An 18,202-nucleotide genomic window follows, 5' to 3' on the forward strand; every position below is an offset into this window, starting at 1 on the left:
GGACTGTGGCCAAGGTGAATCCTCCCCCTAACTCTGTGAACTTGAGCTGCTTAATACTAAAGAGGAACATGAGCATCATAACCATGACAGCCACCCTTCATGGAGTCTGCACTGCTCTGTGCCAGGCACACGTACTGCTGTCCCATTCGATCCTCACAACAACCTCCTTTTACAGACGAGGACACCCAGGGAAAGGGAGGTGAGTATTAGTAACTGGTGGGGCCTGGATTCGAAGCCAGGTCTTTCTTTTTAAAATTACCAACTATTTTTATTAATAGTATGGCATACCTGTCTGGCACACCCGTGTAATATATTTTCCCCATATTTCTTGACTAATACTCTTTGATTCCCTCTTTATAGAAGAATAATGTTTTTAAAAAATTGTAGTTAAATATATATAACGTAAATATTGCTATTTTAATCATTTTAAGTGCACAATTCAGTGGCATTAAGTACATTCACATAGTTGTGCAACCATCATCACTGTTTCCAAAACTTTTTCATTAACCCAAATAAAAACGCTGTAACCATTAAGCAATAACTTCCCAATTTCCCCCTCCTCCAACCCCTGGTAACCTCTAATTTCCTTTCTGTCTATGAATTTATTTATTTATTTATTCAGGAAAATAAGAGCCCTAGGTAGCAAGAATTTATCTATTCTAGATGCTTCACCTAAGTGGAATCATACAGTATTTGTCTTTGTGTCTGCACAGCCAGTTCTCTTACACGGTAAGCCAGACTGCTCAGCTTCTCAGACCCTCAGTTTCCCACCTGCTAAAGGGACACAGTGACCGGAGCCCTGTTTCCCTTGCAAGGACACTGCGGGGTGGGAATGCCCACACCAGTGATGTCATCCTGGGGAGGGCCAGTCCCGAGGAAGCTCAGTGTCCCCAGTTACTTGCAGGCAGAAGACCTTTGCTTAGCTCTGAGCATTGCCAACAGCACTAGTGAAGCAGCACATTAAGGGAAAAGAAAAAGGAGTCTCTAGCAGGGAGACGTGGCAGGAGGCGACCCCAATGCCTCCTGGGCCGGGGCACTGCGCTGCCACAGACAGCCGAGAGCCAGCCTTGGATGGACCAATGGGCACTACACTTGCTGATGGTTTTGCTAAAGTGGCTCTGGAAGCTGCTGTCCCCATTAAACAAGCTCTTTGAAACTCAGTCAGTGCAGCCACTGACACTTCCTGGGTGCCTCCTGTATACTGAGCTAGGAGGTGACTCAGTCATGTTGTCCTTACCAGATGGAAGGGAAGCTCTTGAGGCTGTTTGCCCACACCCGGCCTCCAGCCCCAAGAATCCCTGCTCTGCCTTGCCCCTCTCTGGCCTCTGAACCCCATCCCACCCTTCCAGCAGAGCTGTCTGTGCCTGCTCTCTGCACAGTGGCCATCCGGGGTAATCTTGTGTCTGGTCCCTCCTTGGCTGGAGGCAACATCCAGACCCCTTCTCCACCCTCACAGGCCTCCCGCCCACCACTGAATCTCCACTTTGAAAGCTTTCCAAGGACGAGTGATCTCCTCCAGGCCTAGCCACACACCACCCTTGCCTCCCTCCCAGTCCTGCCTGCCCCTTCCACGGCCGCAGCCTACCCATTTCCTCTGCCCTTTTCACCCTTTGGCACCAGAGCCCTGCTATTCTGGGCCTTTGGCCCAGCTCCTTCCTTGGTCCAGCTGCTCCTGTACTAGGGCCTCCATTTCTTGTCTTTTCTCTTTGAGTTAACTGTTACCCAGCCCTGTTAACCAGCCCCTCTCCAAAATGCACCCTGAAAACATGTGGCACTAAGGTATGGGGGACTCCAAAGGCAGCAAGACTCAGCACAGATCTAATGCTTGAGCTATCTACTTAGAAATGTTAAATGCAGGCCACTGCATTGCTAGGTTGGGTGTGTGAGTGTGCCTGTGTGTGTGTGTGTGCAAGCCAATAGACTTTGGGTCCTTCCAAGAAGCTTTTCAAAGCAATCTTTCTCCACTTGCCAGAAACAATGAATTAGCAAGGGTGAGCCCCAGCAGGATTAAGAATCCTTTTTGGGTTACCCAAGTTGTTTGCTTCTTTTATAACACAGCAGCCACTGGATTGCAAGGTTTCTTTCAGAGGATGCTAGGGCAATTACTGCAGATCTTATAAAATTACACTGAATGGTATGTTTGAAAAGATAATTTTCTGTATTTGGCTCCGTGAAAAGTTTCCCATAAGAGCAGCAACAGTCAGATAAAGGTGCCCGCCCACATAAAACCGTTTTAGTGGGGTTTCAGATCCCTTTCAGAGTGTGGAAAAGAGAGAGGGGAGGAGACAGGACTATAAAAAGGAAAAACAAGTCTGCATGCTTTGATTTGGCCTTGGTGACCAGGAAAAAACACTCAGAGGGTGCCATGGTCAATATTCGCTTCACTGAGCTTATCACCAGGCCCTGACCCATCGGGAGCAAAGGGCAGAGCCTGGCACAGGGCCCGGTGCTGTGTGAGGGGTCCAGGGCAAGGGCCAGGTGACTAAGCTGCCCTGGGCCTAATGGTCAGAGCCTCCCGGCCAAAAGGCCCCCAGAAGAGGTTTGCTTGCTGCACGACGACCTCCTGCACCTCTGTGCCGAAGCTTTCAGATCCAGAAGCCCTGGGAAACTTTTGTTTAACAGATACATGGTCAATGTGCAGGTTTCTCTATGCATGACACAAAACCCACAATTCATAAAGGGGAAAGAAGGTGATGGACTGGATTATGGAAAAGTTAAAAACTTTTATGTGACAAAGATACCACAATCCAAGTTAAAAAACAGACTGGGAGAAAGTATTTGCATTACATGTAACAAACATAGGTTTAAATATATAATATACTAAGAGTTCCTATAAATCAGTAAGGAAAAACATGTAGCATAAATGTCCACTAAACTTATTTAAATGGGTCCATCTCACTAGTAATTTTTTTTAAATGTAAAAACCAACTGTGCCAATGAAGAAATGGGGAGAGGCAGATATTCTAAGGGAAGGGCACTAGATTAAAGAGCTAGAAGACTTGAAATCCTGTCACCTGTCCAGTAAGACCTCAGGCAAATCATATTCCCTGCCTGGGACCATTTCCTAGTTAATATTTTAATGGAAGTTGCGTAAAGAATGGTGCTGGGTTCCTGTCTCTTGCATGAGGCAGAAAAGTGGCTTCTTATACCATCCTCCTCTCTGAGGAGTTCCAGAATGCTCATCATGCCTTTCTCCTCTCCCCCACCCACTCTGGAAGATTAGAAGCAGAAGATTTATTGGGTCCCATTCCCAGCTGCGGAACCTGAGCACACAGAAGGGAAGTGGCTGAGTTAAGACCCCCAGCAGCCTTTGGTGGGCGTTCCAACTGGTCCAGGGCTCTTGCCCTGTCTCTGTGGGGGTCTGACTGTCTGTGCCACAGGGTCTGCTGTCCAGGTGGCTGCGTGGGGGATGGAGGGCAGGCAAAGTGAGATGTAAGGAAGGGCACTGACTTTATGTCAGGCAGCTTTGGGTTTGATCCCAACTCTACCACCGCACTGCGAGATGCTGCTGAGGGCAGCGTCCCATCTCTTTGCATCTCAGGCTCCTCTTCCATAACACGGGTGCGGCACTCCCCACCTCCCAGTCTTCTTGCCTCTCCAGTCTTCTTACCACTCAGTTGGACATATTTTAGAGGGAGGATTGTTTCAGCTCCCCAAACTAGACCTCATGACTACTTCGTGGGCTGGAGCTCACAGGGGGCAGGGACCTCAGAGGGCCGAGAGCCCTGGGGCCCTGCCGTGGTCACGTTTGAACTTACAGCACCTGGCACATTGTCTTGCACATCGAAGGCACAAAATAATACCCACAGGATGAGTGAGTGAAACTTCTGGATGAGGGAGCCAAGGGTCAGAGGGTCAGGAAGGTGACGAGTCCTGCTAAAGCCTGTGCGGCCCATCAATCACCCGGAGAGGTGTGTGCAGTCCGCTTCCTTTTTTATCATGGGCAAAAGGGAGAGGCGAGAACGTAGCCTAGTGTATTGGCTCATGAAGTCTTGTGTTTGCCAGGGAAAGTCCCATTTTACACCTGTTTTCCCCTTATAATTATAATAATGCCCACTTTCACTATCAAATATGTCCTATTTTAGATGATAAACTGTCTGTTCTCCCTGTTCTGAGGGAGAGTGGAGGGAAGGAGTGTGTGTTTGTCTGACTCCATTAACTCCCCCAGCCCTCATCTCTCCTAACCTGTCAGAAATGCCCTGAAAATGTCATCCCATTATCTAGTCACTGAAAGTCCCATTTCAACTGCGCTCACCCCAAACGCCACCTTCCCCCAGCAGAATCTGCATCCAGGGTGCTCTCATGGCCCGTGCAGTGGGGTGATGGGGTTCCCCGCTGCTTAACCGCCCTCCACTGTACCACCAGCGAGTGGACCAAAGGCAGCGTTCTTAGTGTGCCAGATGACGATGGGCACCTGCTCACCAGGCCTTTGCTAGCTGGCATCTAGCCTTCCGATGCCGCAGGGGTATCTGGGCCTGTCAGAGGAAGAGGGACTCATCATCACAGCTCTGGGAGGGCCGGGCACCCTCTCCAAAGAAGGACCCCCAGGCTGGGATGAGAGCTGGGCAGCCTGAGGTCATCCACCTGGAGAAATGCTGGATTGGGGGCAGGCAGAGAGGCGTCAAGAGCACAGAACATCCCACCCTGGGGAGCTCACCAAGCCTGGGGCAACCTCAGAGACGAGCATTTTCAGACATGATCAGGAACGCGTGGCTTGGATGTCAGATTAGGGGATGGGGCTGGCCCTCCTGCCGGTCCTCAGTCCTTCAGAGGTGGCCAGGAGAAAAAAAGATCCATTAAAACCTAACAAAGTAAGCAGGTACTCTGGGAGAGCCCCTCCATACCTAAGGACCTTTTCAGGGCCTGTGTGCACAGGGGCTCCTGCCAGAGGCTCCATCGGTTCACTCACCTCACTAGGCTCTCCCCACCCACCAACCCCTTCCCCTGCACACTGAGAGATGGCAGAAGACTCCCGAGCACAGCTGCAGGGGCCTCTGTGGCTGGTCTCCAGGCGTGTCATGGGAGTGGTGCCTTCCCCCTGGACTAGTGCCCACCCCCACCAGGGCAGGGACCCTTCACTTCCTGATCCCACGGGGAGCCATGGCCTGGACTCTGCAAGCAGCCTACACTCGACTGTCACTTACCAGCCACACGGCTGGGAACAGGGCATTAGAAGCTGGAACCTGGGGCTGGTAGGTCCCACTGTGCTGGGCCCAGAAGTTCCCTCGGCAGAGAAGACTGCACTGGGTCTCACTGCTCTTGCCCTGGCTCTACCTGAGCCCGTGGAGCCCCCTTGCCCAGCCACGGGAGGACAAAGCAGGGTCTGTGGCTTTTTCCCCAAGCTGGCCAAGACCTACTTTCCCTAAAAGAGGAACCAGGAGGGCCGTGGCCATCGCCCCGCATCCCAGAGAGCAACAGGCATGCCACACCGAGAGCTCTTTGAGATCAGGAGCCCAGCCATTGTTTCTTTAGAATTCCCCTCTCCTTCCAGCCCTCGTTTCCCCCACCTACGCCAGGCCCTCTGCTCTGTGCAGAATATCCCAGAAACCATCCATCACCAGACTGAGGGAGCTGATCTCAGCAACTGTGTGGCTGGAAAGAGCCTGGAAAATCCACTGTCCCTATGATAAGAATGACCATTAGCACCTTGAGGGCAGAGGGGCTGTATCATTACTGTGGCCCCAGCCCCAGCCCGACCTGGAGAGAGCTCCTCCATCCCGCGCCCACTGTCTGTGCTTTCGGAAGCCCCTCCCTCTCTTTGCCCTTCTGTGCCCTGGGTGTAACAGCTCCCCGGTGTTAACGGCCCTGGGGTACCGCGCGGGGTGTTGTGAGGTCCATACATCTTGCACTGCCCTTTGGACTCAACTCTCTTCAAAGAGCCCACTTTGAGTGTGCCGCCTCTTCCCTGCTGCCTCTGACTCAGGCAGACACGAGTAGAGGGAGGCAGTGCCCTCCCCCATAAACGCGGTTGGTATCTGCCTGCGCTAGGGTCCCTGTACCACCACGCGTAGGGAGGGGATCCACTGCGAAGCCATCCACAATACAGAACAAAAGCGAGGGCTGCCACTTTGGGCCTCCTTCTGCTTGCTGCTTCCTGTTCCAACTTTATTTCATCTTATCATAAGTTACTGTTAACTGAGAAGCATTACAAGAAGGGAATTCAAAGAGAGAAAAGTTGGTGGAGAAATGACTTTTTTTTTGGTTTAAACCTTTTGTTAGGATCTCTTCGGGAGCCCGATTCAACTACAGGGACATGTGGCAGAACATGTTCTTCAAAATTAGTTCCAAGAGACACTTGGGCTCTTTATTATTCATTCTATTAAAATCAAAATATTAGCTAATGCCTGTCGCGTCGTGGGAGCAGGTCTGGCAACTTCTCCGATGCGTTGTCTGCTTGAAAGTGAAGACGGCCTTTCATGCGGACGCCTCTATCAGGTCCGTGCTGGTCTCCTGCTCACAGTGACAGGAAAACCCTGGCCTGCTCTGTGTCTGGGATGCTGACAGGTCTGGGACAAAGCGAGGGAGCCAGTCATGGGGCCCATTGTGCCAGGGCCCTTCGGGCAAGGCTGCCTCTGCCTGGGCCCCACCTGTGCTGGTGGCCTCCAAGGATGGCCACGGAGCAGAGGGGAAGGCTCCCCCTGGCCCCGGGAGTGTGGCTTCCCATATGCAGAGCCAGAACTGATTTTGAAGAGGGCAGAGGGGATGACCATCCAGAGACCTTGAGGTTTAAAAATCAAAACTGCTTTGCGGTTTCCTTGGATCCCCTCTGCTGCCTTTTTCTCTGGAAGCAATACCACGATGCAAATGCCTGTTTCTCTAGCAGGAATGAACGAACCCGGCTTCTGGCCCTCAGCTCTAGAGCCACCCAGAGGTGTCATGGTGGTGTTTTTAATTGGACCCCCAGGAAGACAGTGAGGCTCATAGCTCATTGGAGGCTCATCCTCCTTGAGGACCCGGTAGGCGGGACCAGAGTCCCCAACTGATAAGGGCTCTGAATGGCTGGGCAGGGCTAATGCTTGGTGACCGAGTTGCAGAGAAGGTGAATGCATGCACTGCAGGGAGCTTCCAGCTGGCTGGGGAGCAAGATTGCCCAGGGCCTGATGTAGGGGATGTGGGGGCTGCAGGTGGTTGAAGAGGCAGATTCCTGGGGGCTGCATGGACCAAAGGGGGGCTTCCCAGAGGAGGTGGGATTTGACAGGTGGTTAAGCATGGGGAAGGAGAGGAGGGGAGGAGGAGGAGGACATAGGGGTAAGCTCAGAGGCCAGGGTGGGAGGTCATCTCAGGAAGAGGGGGGCAGGAATGGAGCATCTTGTTAGGGAAGTGGTCAGAAGTCAGGCTGGAGGGACCCTGACTGCAAGCAAGGATACTTCTTTCTTCCTTCCTTTTGTTTCCTTGAGCAATCCTAAATTCAATATTAATCTCCCAAGACCTATCTTGGTGATAAATGTTGATTTCCCCTGCACACCTGTTCCCATTTCAGATGGAAATGTATTATGAAATCACGCCCTTTGGCTGGTGATTGCCATGGTAATCAGGCATGCTCACTGACAGGCCAACACTCCTCTGGAAGACAAGATTCGGGAGATAGGGGCCCTCATGTCACTTATGACGCCATGCCTGGGGAGAGGGATTGAAGCAGGCATGTGTGGCGTTTGGGAGGGATGGTTTCCTTTTCTGGGGAAGCCTTGGCTTCCAAGGACCTGGGAGGGCTCTGCAGGAAGATGGGGGATGGGTCCGTGGGGGCAAGCCCTGCATACCTTGGTGCTCTACAGTGTATACACAGCTGGGGAAAGCTTTGCAGGATCCCACGTGAGGAGAAGATCCGAGCACCCAGGCACCAAGATCAGGCACCTTCACTAGAATATGATTCAACCTCCCACCTGGTGCAGGAACCACCTCTCTGGCCTCCTGGAACATTCCAAAGGTGTAGTTATTATTATTGCTTCTTTCTCTCACAGCATTATGGTTTAGGGTCTGGTGGAAGCGCAGGCGGTTTGAGCTGTATCATTTAGTCCTGACGCCGCAGTCTATATTAAGTTTTCAAGAGCTCCAACCAGACTGTTTGGCTTCAGATCCCCGGCTCCACCACTTACTGGCTGTGTGACCTTGGCAAGTTACTTAACCTCTCTGTTACTTTTCACTCGTAAAAGGCAGGTAGTAAAAGTTTCTAATGCACAGGATTGTTGTGAGGATTAAGTGAATTAATTCATGTAAAATGGTTGAAGGGGTGCCTGTCACAGCATAGGTGCTCAAAAAGGCCAGCCGTTCGTATCCTTGTGTCACACCCCCCTTCATCGGTGAGGGGCCTGCAACCAGGCCACGAGGCAAGCAGATAGCGAGGGAGGACTGGACTCCCAGCCAGTGCTGTTCACGTTACACTCTCCCCCACTGCGCTCTGGGGCTCAGGGAGCCTTGTGTGGATGCAGGAGCGCTGTGGGACTAAGTCGTGCAGGAGGAAGGAAGTCCGTGTGGGAGTCGGCATTTTAACCCCTGGAAGACCCACCCGGGATATAGCAGAGGCTCCCCACTCCATGGAGGGACAGGAAGGATCAAGGTGCAGCCAGAATCCTGGACTGTGCACAAACGTTGACTCACCTCCTTCTCCTGATACCCCATGTTCCCTCTCTGAACAATGGGGAGACCAAGGCCCCAAGAGTCCAGAGCTGCACGGTGAGGATGGCGGATGGTGATCAGAACCTGGTCCCGCTGCCTCCCTGCCTCCCTGCCCATGGCTTCTCAGCTCCCTCCCCAAAGATGTCATCTTGCTGGCCCCTGGCTGTCCTGTTTGCCACCCAAAACTAGAACCCAATTCACCCTCTCAAGCCCAGTTGCACCCTTACTCCAATCGAAGCCCTGGAAGCACAGGCCTAGGGTACACGCGGTTCCGGAGTACTCACATCTTAAAGGGATATAAACATCTATATCCTTCAGTCCCTCCGACAGTTGCCCAAATGTGTTAGATGTTGTCTAATAACAACAGCCGCCATAACTGTTGTAGCCGCATTTATTGCTTGTGTTCTAGGCTCTATGCTATCCTCTCCTTTAAATATAATGCTCTTTGTCATTAATGGCATTATTTTACATTGCACCAGACATTGTATAATGCAAACCAGGCCGAGCTGTGGGCTCCGTATCACAGAACCCACCCCACCAGAGGCAGCTGACAGGCCATTAGTCTGTGTCCTGCAAACTCTGCAGTGATAAGGAAACTCCACCAATGTGATGCTTTATCTGGGTGCAGGTTGAGGAAGGATATTATTTCAATCAAGATAATGATTCTATTTCTTGAACGGAAATGAGATTTTTTTTTTTTTCATTGCCTCATGGGGGTGCCACCAAAATCTGTCTCAGGGCTAGAACAGGTCACACACAAGTTAGAGGATTTTCTTGCAACCCTCAAGAGAGAACATAAACATGAAGGAGAACAGAGAGAAGGGAGCTTATTTGCAAGACAAAAACACACACGCCAGGCCTACAAGATTACAAAATAAGTTCGACCTGGATGCTTATAGGCTTTAGACAAAAGCTTCAAGACTAAAATTCAGAATATAAGTGCACAGTGTGAGCCCAACAGCCCAAAATTCAAGTGAGGTAAATGGCCTATAAAGGCAATGATGATAACAAAAGCGCATAGACTAGAGTCAGCAATGAAGGATGGTAGAAGTCTCCTAAGCCTGCCTGTGGAGTAGATGACCTAGCTACTGTTTCAACACCTCCTGCCACAGGGAGCTCACCAAGGAGCCCATCCCACCACTGACCAGATCCTGTGTTGAGAAAGTACCTCCACATTATAGTCAAGTCACTTCATAAAAGGAAACCACAGTGAAATTCACAAGGTGCTGACAGTGCGGTAGATGTCAATACACTTTGGAAATAGAATGCACATTTCAGTAAGTCATTACACCATATGCAAATGACATCAGACAATAAATGGAGGGAGACCTCTATAATTTGCACCAAACAGAGAATTTAGTGAAATTTTAAATTAGTTTAAATAATTTAAATATGTGAGAATTCCAAGGGCTGTAATACAGTATCTCAAATTATATGTGATTTACTTGAAATAATAATAATTATTATTTGTGGCCAGGTGTGGTGCACACACCTGTAGTCCCAGCTACTCAGGAGGCTGAGGCAGGAGGATCACTTGAGCCCAGGAGTTCGAGGTTGCTGTGAGCTATGATCACACTGCACTCCAATCTGGCTGACAGAGCAAGACTCTGTTTCTAAAATAATAATAATAATTATTATTATTTGCAATTGGAAATAATAATTTGCAATTCTTGTATCAATTGTTTACACAGTAACTCTAAGGAGTTTGGAAACATTTGTAAAGTAAGTTTTTATGCATTTTAAACATTCCTCCCAGAGCTGACTCATGCTATGAATTGCTCTCTCTCCAAAACAAAGGCATATCTCAGCTCAACCCCTTCTGGAAGAGCCCCAACTTCTGAGTCTGGAGGCCTGAGAAGGTGGTTTCTTTCTGTACTGCATCGGATTCACCAAAGCTTTGGCATCTAAACCACACCATTGTTGGTGTGCACAGACTGTCGCTGGAAAGTAATGCAAAACTCTGTCAGTATTGCTTGTCTAGGACAGGAGCCTGCTTCAGGCTAGTGGTGGGGAGGAGGGACTTTTTATAATATACCTTTTGGTACTTTTGAACTTAGAGCCATGAAATTGTATTACCTATTAAGAATAAAATTTTAGTTAAGAAAGCACATGTTGTTCTCAGTAAAAACAGACTTTGGCAATACTGATTTCCATTTTAATACCTATACTCTTAAAATGCAAACTTACCGCAGTGAAAATTACTGCCGGGTCAGGTGAGAGTGACATTTGGCGTCTTCACAATAGTGGTGCCCACAGGCATGACAGTAAATACAACCGAGGCCCTACCCAGATCCTCTGTCCCTACTGGGGCACCCACTCCCCGACTGCTGGGAGTGTGGCACCCAGCTTTTACCTGGGACATTCTCTGGTCCCTTGCTCTTGGTTGAGGTGATGCTCTGGAGGGTGCACCACCAGCAACACTCTGGGGGCGGCTGATGACAAGGGAGGGGAAACCCAAGCCCTGCCCCTTGCCTCCAAACCAGACATCACCGCAGTGCAACGGATGCCGACCAAGCCCAGCAGAGACCTGCCCTGAGACCACATCCTCCTCGGCTCCCCCTTCTCCATCCTGCTTCCCTCTCTTCCCTCAAGTGTCTCCTAAAACCTCTCCCTGGGTGCGTCACCATGTACACCTGAAACCCTGTCTCAGACTCTGCTTCTGGGGAACCCAATCCAGGTCAGTCACCAATGGCTCCAAATGAAGCCCTCCAGCATCTTTCCAGAGGGTTGTCCCTGGTGTTGGAAGCACACATGAGCCTTCCTTTTTGAGGGCAGAGCCGTCGCCAAAGACCACCAGAATGACATTGCACAGCCCATGAAAGCCAGCAAGAGCAAAACGCTGACACCCCAGAGAGGATTCTGGCAACCAGTCTCCGTGGGACAGCACGACAATTACTCTTCTACCCCAGGATGACAAGCAGGAGGCAGGGGCCAACCCAGAAGGCCTGCTCCATAGTCAGAGAGCCATCCAGTCGCGTGCAGCAGAGAGTCAGCGCCAATGTCTTAGGCAGCGCTGTAGCTTACAAGCTGAGTGAACTAGAGCAAATATTGAACAACTCTGAGCCTCAGTTTCCTCATCTGCAAAGTGGGAATACCTGACAGAGCCTTTGTAAAGCTTCTTCAAGGTAATACCATCAAGTGCTGCAAACTGGCAATGCTATGTGAATACTGGTTGTTGTTACTGAGATTTAGAACTAGCGCGCTTCCCCTGCTTGCTTGGAACAAATAATAAGTTAATCTTTGTTAAATAAATAAATCCCAGCTGTCCCTCATCCTGGGCACAGTCCCTAGAGCTCCCTGTGTGAAAAGCGGCTCTGAGGAAAAGCAAGTGGACAACCAAAAGCACTATCTTGGTGACTGTCCACCCGGAGCTTGGGATGTGGCCCCATCGCTGGTCTCACAAGGCTCTTATGGCACTCAGCTGTCGCTGTCTAGAAAAGGCTCTGTGTGTGTGTGTGTGTGTGTGTGTGTGTGTGTGTGTGTCTGAGACACACGGAAGGCCCCCAATGTGGACTTCCTGTCATCTATCCAGTCTATATACTCATCTCAAACACAACCTCAAGTTTGGTGAAAAATCCATGCAGCCACTTTCATATGATGGAGTAACAGACCAACTGGGAGAAACTTCATTTTATTTACACAGATGAGGGATCCTTTATTCCGTCCTGATTCTTTTCATCCAGACCATTAAAGAAGCCATGCCAAGCCTTTCAGCACCTGGCCCTGCCCAATCTCACCAGCGTATCCTCCCCTCTCCCGCCAGACCTGTGCCTACGCTGTCCTCCACACAGGCCTCTGTCCCTGTTTCTCCCTCCTTCGAGAGCCTCCTTCCTCCGTCAGCCCAGTGCAAGCCTCTCCTTTTCCAGGAAGTCTTATCTAAACACTCCCCATCACCAGCATTTCTGCCCATGCCATGAGAGCCAGAGCCGACCACACACCCTTTCTTAAACTTCTTTAATTGTCTCATGTGCAGGTATCTTCTCGTCCCACACCAGACTGAAAGCCCCTCCAAAATAGGGCCCAGGCCGGCTGCTTCTCGTGGATTTCTCAGAGCCTCCAGGTAATGCCAGGCACCTGGTATGTTCTCGGATTGATTCATGGATTGGTATGTATGATTGCTCTTAGTTTAACATGCTGTTAAATGGCCTATATGAGAATTTGCTGTTCTAAATAAGGTCAACCTAGCAGCAAACTTGGAATTGCACAAACTGTTGCCCCAGGGTGGAAAAATGCACATGTCTCTTTTCCCCACAGGAGTTCTGCTCCCCGGGCATACCAATCAACCAGTTAAGGGAGTAACTCTCTTCTGCACTTAGAAGGCAGAGCCAGGGTTCAAACCATCCTCCTTCAGCCCGATGCCTTCCACTCATGGGTCCAGCCCAACCCAGCAGAAGAAGAACCAAAAACAGATTCCATCCAGGTCATGTCCCTTCCCCTAACAGGGAAACCTACTCAATTCCCAGGAACGCTGTTAAGCCACAGAACTAAAAAAGCAAAATTCATACTCACAAGCACCGACGCCTTAGTCTTAAATTTCAGGCCACCAGTTTTTCTGCCAACCTGCTCATTTCCTGCAAAGAGAAGAAAGGGAGGGAGAATCACATTAGCATCTGCTCTGGGTATCCTTTGGCAGTTTCCTGGCTGACCTAGGGCTTCTGCATCTTCTCTGCATTCTCACTCCCAGAGGCATCTCCCCTCCCCATGTGCTAGCTGGGTAGGTGCCCCTCACTCCTAGCAGGATCACACCCCTCCAGGCCCGTGGGCTCAGCCCACGCTGCCTCCCTCCCCTCCCCGGCGTTGTGCCAGTCTCGGATTGACCACTGCCTCCAATTCCCTGAAGGCGATCCGGCTTCTTCCCACTCGGAGTGAGGCCTCCACTTCTGTAGCATGGGGTTGCCTAGCAACCCTGCGCTCGCGGCTTGGAAGGCCCTCCTAAATTGGACCTCACAGCACAGGGCATCTCCTTGTACAGCTGCCTGCATCTTAACAATCTGGCTCTGAATAATAACACAACGGTAATTGCATTCATGGACCCCAAACTACATTTAAATAATGTTCAAGAGCTGACACAAACCAACAAAGGCCAGAAAATGCATCTCGGAGGTTGACTGTAAGGCCAGGCGAGAACGTTTGGGCGGAGGGAGTTGACATCAAAGACTTGAGTTAATGACAATGCCAACCTGAACTGTGAATTCTCCTGCCTTGTGCCGGAGTGTGTCACCACTGTAATGCGTTGTAACGTGAGTTTGGGCAATTAACGCCCAGAGGTAGTGATGCTTCCAGACAAGATGCCTTTAGTTCTGCCGACGTGTATGCAAGTGGATTTTTGGAAGGAGCAGGGGATGGGGGACATCTTTGGACAGGAAGGAAGACTGTGCATGAGTGATTTTACTTGGCTTTTACAATGGTGGCTAAATACATTTGAGAAGTGGGGGTGGAAAGAACTTAGAAAAGCAAGAGCACAAAGCACTTGCTACCTCAGCGAGGGACAAATTCAACATGACTGATGTATTTCAGGATAAGAAGTGTAGGTAAAGAGGCCTTCACACTGGCTGAAGTGCAGACTGAGCAGCTGAGCTGGGAGCAGGAAGGGCGGTGTGTGCAAGAGGCCAGCTTCGATCTGCGTCCCTGGCCGAGGGTAACGCAGAGCTCTGCTCGAGGGAGGACAGTCTCAGCACATGGGCAGTGGCAGACTGGCAGTCTGCTCCTCTGGGGCGACAGCAGTGAGGGCCGGCAGATCAGACCTGATAATTTGAAAGCCGGAAGCTCTCCTTTTTAAAGCTCAAAATCCTTCTGCGAGGGACTGGAACAGATATTTGTACAGCCACGTTCATAACGGTATTATTCACAATAGCCAAAAGGCAGCGGCAACCCAAACATCCACCAGCAGAGGACTGGATAAACAGAATGTGGCACATACATATAACGGATTTTATTCAGCCTTAGAAAGGAAAGGAGTTCTGACACCTGCTACGACATAGACGAACCTCGAGGACATTATGCTAAGTAAATAAGCCAGTCACAGAAAGACAAATACGGTGTGATTCCACTTTTCCAAAGGACCTGGATCCAAAGGACCTGGAGTAGTCAAATCCGTAGACACAGGAAGCAGGATAGTAGTTGCCAGGGGCTGGGGAGAGGGGAGAGTGGGGCAGAGTTTCCGTTTGGGAAGATGAAAAGATGAAAAAATTCTAGAAATGGGTGGTGGTGATGATTGTACAACAGTGTACTTCATGTCACTGAATTACACACTTAAAAATGGTTAAAATGATAAATTTTATGGCATATATATTTTACCACAATTTAAAAAACAATTCCCCCTGCAACAATAGCACAATAAACACATTGTTTCTCTGCAGGATGTCTGTTCGTCTTCATCTTGGAAGTCAGAGTGGCAAGTGTCACTCACAAGCTTGGATAGGGAGACTCACCAGGACCTCCATTCTCAGGCCAATCTACCCAGCTTCCCTGCCCAGGGCACAAAGCGGGCTGCTGGCTGCGGCGCCCTGGAGCTACACGTTCCGGCCTGGTGTTCAGTTCTCTCCAGTCACTTAGAGGTGTAACTCAGTGGGTGCAATAAACAATTGAGCATTTACAGAGTTTATTAGTTTGGAAAGGTCATTAGCGCTAACAGCTTCTCTGAGTGACAGTGAATAAATAAATAGCCTGGGTAAGTTTTTTCAGTGTCCTGGATTTTTTTTCTTGGAATGTGCTGTAAGCCTCAAAAAATAGTGTTACCAGTGAAAAAAGAAAAAAAAAAAAAATCCAGGCCTGGGAGACAGGAGGAGACCCACAGGAGCTCTGGCCAAGCGTGGTCCCCTCAGTCTGCAAAACAAGGGAGTGATCTCAAAGGTCCTTCCAACTTAAAAAAATAAATAAAATTATGATTCAAGGTGAGGCTGTAAAGTTAGCTGGCAACCATCCAAGCTAGCAGTTACTGCCTCCCTCCCCCACTCTACCAGGTGCTGCGTACCCCTTCCCCTCTGGACAGACAAGGCTCGAGTTCACGTCCCCGCAGCCAGGACAAGGTTCTTAATCATTTCAGGTGCCTTCCGAGCCCCTGACCGAGTGCTCTCAAACCTGCCCACCTTGCTCTCATGAGACCATTAAGCAATACACAAGACTAATGACTTGTTTTCTCCAATCTCCAGAAATGGCTGCAAAGGGGCGGAAGGGCATCGTCCAGCGCCGTCTCCCCAGTCCTTGGCTCTGTGACCAGCGGGCGCTGTCTGTCAAGGGCTGGCCTCTGCAGGACAGATGTTCCTGGCGCTCCCCCGCAGGTGAGAAACGGAGTCAGCATTCAAGTCGCACGCGGAGCAGAGGGGCTCTGGCTCCAGCCTGCTGCCACAGGCAGCAACACTCGGTCCTTGAACAGACTGTGCCGTCAGCCAAGGCTTTTTCCGACATCCCCCTCTTTCCCTATCACTGTTCCCTCTTCTCTCTGCCTTGGATGCCAGCAAACACTGGGAAGGTGGGGGCACCAGCATCTGCAGATGTGTGGCCACAAACACCCATGCCTCTACCTCCAGACTGCCCGGGGCTTTCAGTAGCAAGAAGGAGACTCAGTGTGAATCAGAAGTAGCTGAATAACAACATTAATACTAACATTAACATTAGCAGTGATATTAACATTAACTAACATTTGCGAGATGCTTTGTGATTAAGAAAGTATTTTCCCACATGCCTGTCAGGCAGGTAGGGGAGACTCAACACACGCATTGAGCAGTGTCCCAGAGTCTCTGTTACCTGCTGGGGAGACAGACGTGAAGGGTGTGGCTCCTGCCTGCAGACCCGTTGCCGCAGGGTCTATAGACAAGGCGATGGAGGCGCAGGCAGCTGGGCGACATTCTCAGAGACGTCCAGCTGGCGGGCACCGGAGCAGCGCTCGAGCCAAGCCCTCGGACTCCGGAAACTTTCCCAACTGCACCTACGTGGCCTGTGAGTTTAGTATGAAATTCAGCACAATGTCATCCAGAACGGACAAGCCACTTGGCAGGTGATTTGGGGACGGTGGTTTGGAGTCATTTATGCCTAGAATGAAAGAATGCCTGTGGGTATCAGAACATGTTTGGCCCTGGACACCCCGAGGGGCAGGCCCTGGCTGGGCACAGTGCAGAGCCCACTACAGACCTGGCCTTGGCACCGTGGCCTTTTGCCCATCGCCGAAGACCCCTCCTCTCAGCGGCCTTTGCAGAGAGGCCTTGAGAGCTGATGCAAATTCATGATGTCTTTTTTTTTTTTAATCTGCAATAACCTTTCTGTTCTAGGAACTGGCACAGGACTCACAAGGAGCATGTGACATGAAATCGGTATTGTTCTTTTCAGAGTCTCTATTGGCTTTTTTGGGAAAACACAAGTTCCATGCTTGGAGGAGTGCTATGAATCCCTCACTTTACAAACAAGGGCACCGGAGCCCAGCGAGGGCAAATGCCTCGCCCCCGCCACACCACAGACAAGACCAGAACCCAGGGTCCCAGCCTCGCCCTGCACGCACCCTCCCTAGGCATGTCTAAAGGCAGGAGGGTAGGGTCAGCCTGTGTCCTGTTCACTTTGAGCCCTGTGGCACTTGGAAGTAGGTGAGCACATGGCAGCCCCTCGGCTGGCATCTGTGGCTGGGACCTGGGCTCCTTCACGCTGGACAGTGGCCACCACAGGTACCCCCGGGAACAAGACGGAGGGGCAGAGGCCATGGGAGGTTCCCTCAGAGGACGGCCAGATCACAGTCCCTGTGGCAGAGTCTGTGGCTCCCAGGGGGCCATGATGCCTGGCGATTTAGAGCTAGACTGGCCCTGCCATTGACCAGCTGTGTGACACTGGGCAAATGACTTAACCTCTCTCTACCTCAGATTTTTACCGGCAAAAGGGACATGATAATGGTGCCTACCTCTCACCTCACAGGGCTGTGGCACGGATTAAATAAGAAAATGAGGAGAAACATTTGGTGCAGGGCCTCAGGCGGGGTCAGCAAGCCTGGCTTTTCCCTGGGAGGCAGCACCAGGAGGGGCACGCTGACTGCTGTGCTCACTGCTAAGTCCCCAGTGCCTAGCATGGGGCTGGCACATAGATGAGAGGTGACAACATTCCCATGGAAAGTACTCCGGAGCTAGCAGCAGCCCAGCCCTTGTTGAGAAGAGGCCTGCTGTGCCAAACTGTCACGGCGGGGAGGCCAGCCCCAGGTCTGGGGGGCCTGGAGCTTGGACAGCCGAGGGTCTGTGCTGACAGGGAGGCAGTAGATGCTCCTCCCAGGATCCTTTAGAGGTTACGTTTGGTGGGTTGCACTTTGCTTTATGTCCAGTGTTAAAATCAACCACCCTGGGAACGCAAAATGGGATCGCCACTTTGGAAGACAGTTTGGCAGTTCCTTCCAGAGCTAAACACAGGCTTACCACACAATCCAGCAATCACGCTCTCAGGTATTTACCCAAATGATTTGACAACTTTTTTTTTGAGACAGAGTCTTGCTCTGTTGCCCGGGCTAGAGTGCCATGGCGTCAGCCTAGCTCACAGCAACCTCAAACTCCTGAGCTCAAGCGATCCTTCTGCCTCAGCCTCCCAAATAGCTGGGACTACAGGCACGTGCCACCATGCC

The 18,202-nt window shown here is 50.8% G+C and overlaps 1 protein-coding gene across 1 annotated transcript in view; it reads right to left on the reverse strand.

The window, feature by feature from the left end:
* Positions 1–18,202, reverse strand: part of ZBTB7C (zinc finger and BTB domain containing 7C) — a 268,512-nt gene that overhangs the window by 128,382 nt on the left and 121,928 nt on the right. The window contains exons 2-3 of the mRNA XM_012642652.1: positions 13,123–13,184; positions 289–292 (exon numbers count right to left, since the gene is read on the reverse strand). The gene's annotated coding sequence lies outside the window, so the exon portion shown is untranslated. The remainder of the gene's footprint in view (positions 1–288; positions 293–13,122; positions 13,185–18,202) is intronic.

The sequence above is a fragment of the Propithecus coquereli genome, unplaced genomic scaffold, assembly GCF_000956105.1.
Source record: "Propithecus coquereli isolate 6110/MARCELLA unplaced genomic scaffold, Pcoq_1.0 Scaffold181, whole genome shotgun sequence".
Taxonomy (NCBI): domain Eukaryota; kingdom Metazoa; phylum Chordata; class Mammalia; order Primates; family Indriidae; genus Propithecus; species Propithecus coquereli.